This window comes from Phaethon aethereus (genome assembly GCF_964289735.1).
Source record: "Phaethon aethereus genome assembly, chromosome: 9".
In the NCBI taxonomy this organism is placed as follows: Eukaryota; Metazoa; Chordata; class Aves; order Phaethontiformes; family Phaethontidae; genus Phaethon; species Phaethon aethereus.
This window is the reverse complement of record NC_138585.1, coordinates 19,151,027-19,158,859: the sequence shown is the minus strand read 5'-3', so window position 1 is coordinate 19,158,859 and position 7,833 is coordinate 19,151,027.

Here is a 7,833-nt window from a genome sequence, read left to right as displayed (position 1 = left end):
AGTATATGAAGAAGTAGCAACTAAGCTACTTTTATTTTCAGGTGAGAGAACAGCACTAAAACAGCTCTGAAGCTTTTGATACAACTGCTTACACAAAACATATTCAAGTACAACAAGGAAGGTTGTACAAACTTCACCAGATCTCTCCTTAAAGTGTCTTCATTTAGACACAACGAAATTATCTCCTTGCTTTTTTAGCAGCATTCAAATTGAAATAGTCAACTTTAATTAAAAAAACAAACAAACAAACAACTCTCTTAGTGGACAGAACAGTCAACATCTGGCATTTATTACAGAGAACGCAACTCGAAGTATTTGGGAAAGAAGACATGAACAACCACAAAACAGAAAAGCTTAAAAAGGAAACTGGAGTTGTGTATAATGAGAAAAGGTGCAAGAGAGAAGAATGAGAAAGATCACACGAAAGAAGAGCTATGCAGAATTTCAGAAATAAAAAGTTAAACCTACAAAGACTAATACTAAAGAAATGAGATAGCAGAGGCTGGAAGAAACTGTAAAAGCGAACCCTTGGGACTGTTTTAATTAACATACAAATCAGCTTTGGAATCTTGGATCAAGTCCAGCAACACTTAAACGCTATCAGACAAAAAGACACACGGCATCCTTGAGACCATACAACCAAACGCTCAGTTTCAGTAGCGAGAGGGGAAATTAGTGCATTTTCTAAACTTCTAACAAGCAGCTGTCATGGTCACTAATTCCTCCTGCACAGGATGACAGACGGCGGAGGGGTGGCTGCAGCGGGTAGGCAGCGGCGGTTATCAAACGCCGCACACCCAGGACCGTTTCACGGCATCGGTACCAACTGCTAAAACTACGCTTGAAACCCTGGGTGGGTTTTTTCGCTCGCTCTTTCCACGGAGGAGCCCGGGTACCTGTATCCCGCCCACACACGCGCGCCACCCTCGGCACCAGCGGCCCAGCTCCCTCGCTCCTCCCGAGGCGCAGAGCCCTTTCTCCCTCCCTCCTTCCCTCGGGCAGCCCGGCTCCAGGCTCGGCTTTGGGAAACCTCCCTCCGCGCCAGGCCCGACAACCGCCGCCGGCTCCCTCCCGGGGGCGATGCCTGCCTCCGCCGCCCCTCTCAAGCCCCCGTTAACGGCCGCCACGGCGCGCACCGCCCCAGCGGGGACAGGGGAAGGAGGCGAGGAGCGCGTCGGCAAAGCCAGGGGGGCACAGAAGCAGCACCCGCCGTCCCCGAGGGGCCGCGGGGCCCGGTGCACCGTGTAACGCCTACCCCCACCCCGCACTCACTGCCGCCGCAGCGCCCAGAGGCAGCAGCGGCCCCGCCCGGCCGCCAGCACCAGCGCCATGTTGGCGAGCGCGGGGGCCGGCGGGACGGAGGGTGTGCGCGCCAGGCCGGCTGCCAGTGGCTGCCGCGGCAGGGGCGGGCTACGGCGGGCTGCGGCGAGGAGGAGCCGCCGGGCGGGGAGCGGGGACAGAAAGCGCTCGGGGAGGCTGGAGGTCACGGGGGAGGAGAGCCGAGGGGCGGTTGTGTGCTCACTCCTGAGCGGTCTGGGAGCGTGGCTGCAACGGCTGGCTGGTGAAGGCAGAGCTGGGAGAAGGCGCCAGGGGTTGGATGCTACCGAGAAACTGGACAATAAAACGGCAGATCAAATAAAATTAATATGTGTGAAGCGATGCACGCTGCAGAAGGGATCCTGGCTTTATGGATGCATGGGCTCAGAGCTGACTGTGTTCCTTCGGGAATGATATCCAGGGTTGTAAGAGAGCAGCAACTCAAAAAGTGAGGGTGGTTGGGAAGGGCGCGGGGATACTTGGATACCATAACATTGCTGTGCCCGGGCCCAGCTCCCCTGCTCAGAACCGTGTCGTGTAAATGGAGGAGGTGAGAGAGCGGTGGGACCAGCACGTCCCACCCTTTGGTGAACGGAAAGCGAGGAGGATCGGTGCCGCTCCCTCAGGCTTCGCAGGTTTGTGGGTCGGTGCGGGGCCTTGCTAAACCTCCCTGCACGGCTCCAGCATGGTGCCCGTGCTCCCGAGGGGACAGGGCGTGGGGGAGCTGGGCCTGTGGTCAGGCCTCCTCTGGCCGTTCCTACTTTCCACGTTGAGCTGGGTCTCCTAATGCAGCAAGATAAGGAGACGAATCACCAAGGCCACCTCGTTTGTCTCAGTCATGCCGATTTACTGAACCCAGGTTAACAATGTTCAGATAAACTGTGATACTGCTAGACTACAACAAAGTATTTCCAAAGTAGTAGTTCACATGGCCATGGTTTTAGTATTACTTACATAGAGGTAAATTTTAAAAAAACAACAGTAGCACTTAGTCAAAATAAGCATTTCTAGTTGCTGTTTACAAGCAGCAAAGCAGCCATGCTTTTTCACAAAAGGCATGGTGACCTCTCACGCCAGGGACTGAGTGGTTGTAGTAGATTAAATGGACACCAGATGGGCCCAGCGAAAGAGTGTGGTCCCTTGAACCCAACTGCAAGAGGTGATGGGCTCAGCCCTTACTCTAAAGATGAGATTTTAAAAACTAAATTATTAAGTGAAACTTCCATTTTTCCGTAATTCATTCACGTCATTCTTCTTCAACATAATGTGCTGACAGCGTAGATCCTACTTTTGCCTTTTGAAATCCAGATTTTAAAAAATTTCAGCATGTTTAATTTGTCTCTAAACACAAGATGGCAGCATTTTATGTAGTTTGCCATTGAACATTGGGAAGAGCTACAGATCTTTTACAGTACATAAATCAGAGATGGTGGAGGAGTTTGCACTTTGACCAGTAGAACTAATGGAAGTCACAAACTCATTTATATTTCAAATCTGCAATCTTGGTGAAGGCATCCTGCAAGCATGGCTTTTAGGGCTTGCACAATCAAGCGGGATAACCAGGTTGTATACGCAGAGGTTTGAAAGTGCAATGTAATAAAACTGAAATGCAAGAAATAATGATGTTCTCACTGACACCAGTGATATGCTCAATGTGCATGTATATAGATAGAGGTACTGTGAAGAACCTAGAGATGTACTGGATAGGTTGGATTTGCAACATTTTGAATTTTATTGTGGAAGCTTGACATATTATGAAAGCTGTTTTAGATTAATAATTAGAGTACTTTTCTCATTATTTTTTCCATGAGCAGGTTGTGAACATCATAATTTATTTGAAATATTAATTCATTTTCCTTGAAGAGATGAAAAAAATGTCATTCCATGGCAAAATGAATGAGGTTAAACATTGGCTGGGCTCATGAATCATATTCTTTAGAAACTTCTGGGGCATAGGAAAGCCCCAGCAAAGCTGACGTTCAAAACCAAGATCTGTGTCTCTAATCTGCACAGATTTTCTGACTCAGATTGAACATTTTCCTTTTTCCCAACTGCCATTTGTTTTGTTTCTGCATGTGGGAAATACAACCTACTCCTTTTTGAAATTTTGGTGGAAGTGTTAAGTCAGAGACTGAGTCAATTAAATTATAATTTAATAAAATACTTGGGATCTATCAATTTAATAGGCAATAGGGCTTGCAGAAAAAGGGAAATGCAGGTTTTGTGACAGTTTGTGGGTAGCTGGGAAAGCCCAGACGCTGATGAAAGCCCAGGAGTGTGAGTGTGGCTGTGGCTGATAAGCTTCAGACATGCATAACTGTCCATTATTGGCATGCAATGGCCACAGCCATGGATGTGAAAAAGAAAGTGTAGTCTCCACGTGTCTTGTCACCTTAAACCTAGTGAAGGGTTAACTCCATAGAAATTGTTCTTTCCTCACCCTTGTTGTTTTCCTCTAATTGATGCTTTTTTTAAAAACTCTTCTTTTTTCTTTCAGGCACTCTGATGTAAAAACCTTTCTCCAGTGAATTGCAAACTTTTGTGCTTCTGAGACAGTCAGTGGTGTGACTTACAGATGGGTGTTTTCTGCCTTAAAAGGAAAAATGGTTGACTATTCCTCCATCTGCCATTAAACCTTGTCAGGAAAGAGAGAATTTTGAGACATCCAGCAGCCTTCAAAGACGTACTTCAGATCCACCCTCCAGGCAATGAACATACAGGAGGCCCCATATAAATGTTCAAGTTCATTGGCTGAAATGCATCTCCCAAGCGTGTATTTGCCAGCTAAGCTTCTAAAACTAACGTGAACAAGCCAGGAACCTTGTCCACTAAACAGCTGTATTGCTTAGGTGAACCTGGCATCAAATTTAATATTGTAGCAGGCCAAGCAAGTGCAAAAGAGCGGAGCAAACTGACCCTGCTCTCCTGGCAGCCCTGCTTTTCTACTGAAGGATGAATCAAGGGGCTTGCAAAGTTTTCACCTTGTGACCTGTAGCTATTAAATTGTCCATCGTGTAGGGATGTGCACTGTGACTAGAAATGGTAATAGGAGTGAAGCATAATTCTGGTATTTTATCACAGAGGGAAGTTACTTTCTTTGTGCAGCCCTTACTGGCACTTCTGCAACAGACAAGTTCCTGAATCAGCTGCCGGCAGCAGAGAGATAGGTTTGTCTCCCCCATCTTTACCATGTCTTCTGCTTTCCTGCAATCCACCTAACAACCTTTGCTTCCCTAGCCATGAAGAGCATGACATGTGGGACTCATTCAGCCATTGCAGAGCCTTATCTTGCTCACCACAGAGAAGGTAGTATCTTGTTTCCCATCTATCTGCCCACCCCTCTCTTTCCTAGCCAAGCCAGCTCTGTCATGCAACCTCCCAACAACAGCCTTAGAGGCATTACAGGAGCCTTCACACAAAATGGGGTCTGGCTGCAGTTATTAGCCAAACATAGATCTAGTAAGATTTGGTTTCAAATTTCTTTGACAAACCTTCAAAGATGAAGCTGAAGAACTTTCATGTGCTGCCTTTTATTGAGAAGTTTACCTCACGCAGTTGTCCCACAGTTAGAATATTTTAAGCTGTCTGTTGACATGACAAACAGCAAAATCACAGCAAAGTCATGCAGAATCATAGACTGGTTTGGGTTACAGATCATCTACTCCAACCACCATTCTTTGGGGAATTGCTTTGACCAACATAGAAGCTGTTGGGTTCTCAAGTTTATGTGTGGTATTTTCCAAGCTATTTATTTCCTCTGGTTTCCGTAACTGAAAGGATGCATTCTCCTCAAAAGACCCTTATCATAATTCTTAAGATTATTATCTGTGAAAGCAGTTTAAACATGAAGTAACAAGCATCCATCACATCTGCTGTGAGTTATGGTTTGTGTTTATTGGACCAACAGGAAACAAAAAGAGATCTAGTTGTATACAGAAATATAGTGAATTCAGGTACTTTGGAAGTTGTGGGGATATTAACAGAAAACCGCATAATATTTTCAATGCCCCCCCCCCTTTTTTTTTTGTAGTGCTGATGAAACAAAGATAGAAATGTCAGATAAGCTGCCCAAGCCACAGAAAAAATAATCATCAAAGTTATGGTTAGGGCATAAGCATACCTGTGGCTGTGGCTTGTGACCAGAGCTCATAGGACTCTGCCTGTTTGTTAGATTGTTCAGGTGAAACAACAGTTGAGAAATAAAATAATTGCACAGCAAGGCGCACTTTAATGACTAAATACAACCTTTATTATAGAAACACCAATAATAGAAAAATAAAGAGCATATCTTACTTCTCATAGCAAATTATTTTCAGCAACCATGTATTATAACAAGCTAGAAGTGATCAACCAAACCATCTTCATACACCCAAGATGCTAATCTACATCTTCCTCCCTCTTCCAACCAGAATTAACAGCTGTTTTTTAATTTGGACTTTGTCCATGAGAGAGCAAAAAGGACTGAAAGAAATTAAATCTTGCTTTATAAACTCCTTGGTGATTTGGCTAAGTATGACATCATCATGCTTATGGGATGCCCTTGTGTCTACCTTGGGTGTGCAAGAGACCATAGTGAATTGTCTGGGGTGAGACCTGCAGCAGAGCATTGGGGAGCTATAGGGACAGCAAACAAATAATAGCAATAAAAAGCATAAGAACAAATCAGGTAAACCTGAATCCAAACATTGTTCAATACCAACAGTTGATTCACTGTAGAAAGAAAAAAGTTGGGGGAAAAAAACATTAACTTTGCATCATCGGTAAAAATGCCAGAGGGTGTCACAAGATTAAACACAGAATTATGAGTCATTAAGAACCATTTTCTCTCCTCATGTTGATATCAAATGTTAAAAGACTGAATATTAACATAAAATGATTTTTCAGTAAGAACACAAGAAGAAAATGCTATATCCATATCAGTAGAAGTAACAAACTGTACAGATCATGCAACCCAATAATCCAAAGAACATGTGACATAGGACTTAGCTTTGAATAGGAAAGATGTCTGTTGATCATGAGTCAGAACAGCTTAGGATCAGTTCATGTGCAGTGCTGAGCTTTTTAGGCAGTGTTTGTTGTTAAAATGTCCACATGTAACAGTTTGGGACAGTAACATCACGATTGCATACATAGGCTCATTTTCGAATGGAAGCTCTTCCATATATTTACCTTTCCTGCTGGACATCCCATCAATTCTCTTGTTTTTAAAAAAATGAATGCTTTAATTGAGTATAAAAGATTAATAGTACTAACTAACTTTAGAGGGATCCCCCTAACTAGAGGGATCTAACTAAGCCAAGGGCATGAACAATGCCACCAAGTTCAGTGGGCTGCTCATCCACTGACCGGGGGGGAAGGAGGAAGGGTGAAAATAAGGTAGATAAAGTTCACTAAGCAATATTAGCAGTGCTGGGGCCTTTTACAAAACAATAATTGAAGTATTCAAATTTCAATTTAAGTATTCAACTGAATACAGGTCAAATTACTGTATCTGTATTAAAAGTTTGAAAGTTTGGTGTTCTGTTTCATTTGCTAATTTACCTTACAATCGTATTCAACTGCCTCTCTTGCTCACAGCTGGTTCTGACTTCTGTCTTATGTTTCTCCAAGTACAAAAGTTCTTCAAAATTGTCTTTATCTTTCATATTTATTGGTTCATTCAGACTCAAAGGGAACATTTCTGGAGACTGTTAATTACTTCCACAGCTACGTATTATGTCAATTATGGAACAGTATGACCACGTTTCCTGCTTGCCACAGACCAGCACCTTCTAGTAATTCATGGAATTGAAGGATTTTTCTTTCTTAATTTAAATAAGTAAGCTCTCAGTGCTTAAATACTAGTAAAATATCAAAACTATTTGAAAAATACTTAAGGGAAATTAAACTCAAAAGATATTATCATCAGTTTCACCCAGTGAAAATCCAGTGAGGTTCCATCACCATTAATAATTGCTCAGGTTTTGGGCCATTATTAATAGAAATTAAATTAGCTCCCAGCATTTCTATTTTGTTTAGATCCAGATTAAACTAACAACAAGGAATTTTTGCACATTACTTCAGTCTTTCTTTTGTTTAATGGGTGCCATTCCACAGTCCTATTCCAGGCAAAACTTTCATTGGTAAAATTTAAACCATTACCCTAACTCCTAAGGGTGAAGCGTGCTCTTATTTAATATTATTTTTCTCTTTTGTAAAAATTTTTGTATATAATTTCTTATCATTTTTATGTCATTTGCTGCAGTGAACAGATTGGTGCGTGTACGTGTGTGTGTCTGTGCACACTTGTTGCATATGTTTAGATTTGTAAATTTAAAAAAAAAATTTGTACATTTTTGTGACAAGGAGATTTTCCTTGTTACAACAAAGAACATTAGCTGAACTCCATCTCAAAAGCAATTACTACTTTCATGCCTTCATCATTGGCTTAGCAGGAGATAGACTACAGGGTCTATCAATCAGTGTGCTTTCAAGCAACCCCAGATTATTTCCATACGCAAATCCAGCTGCTCAGCT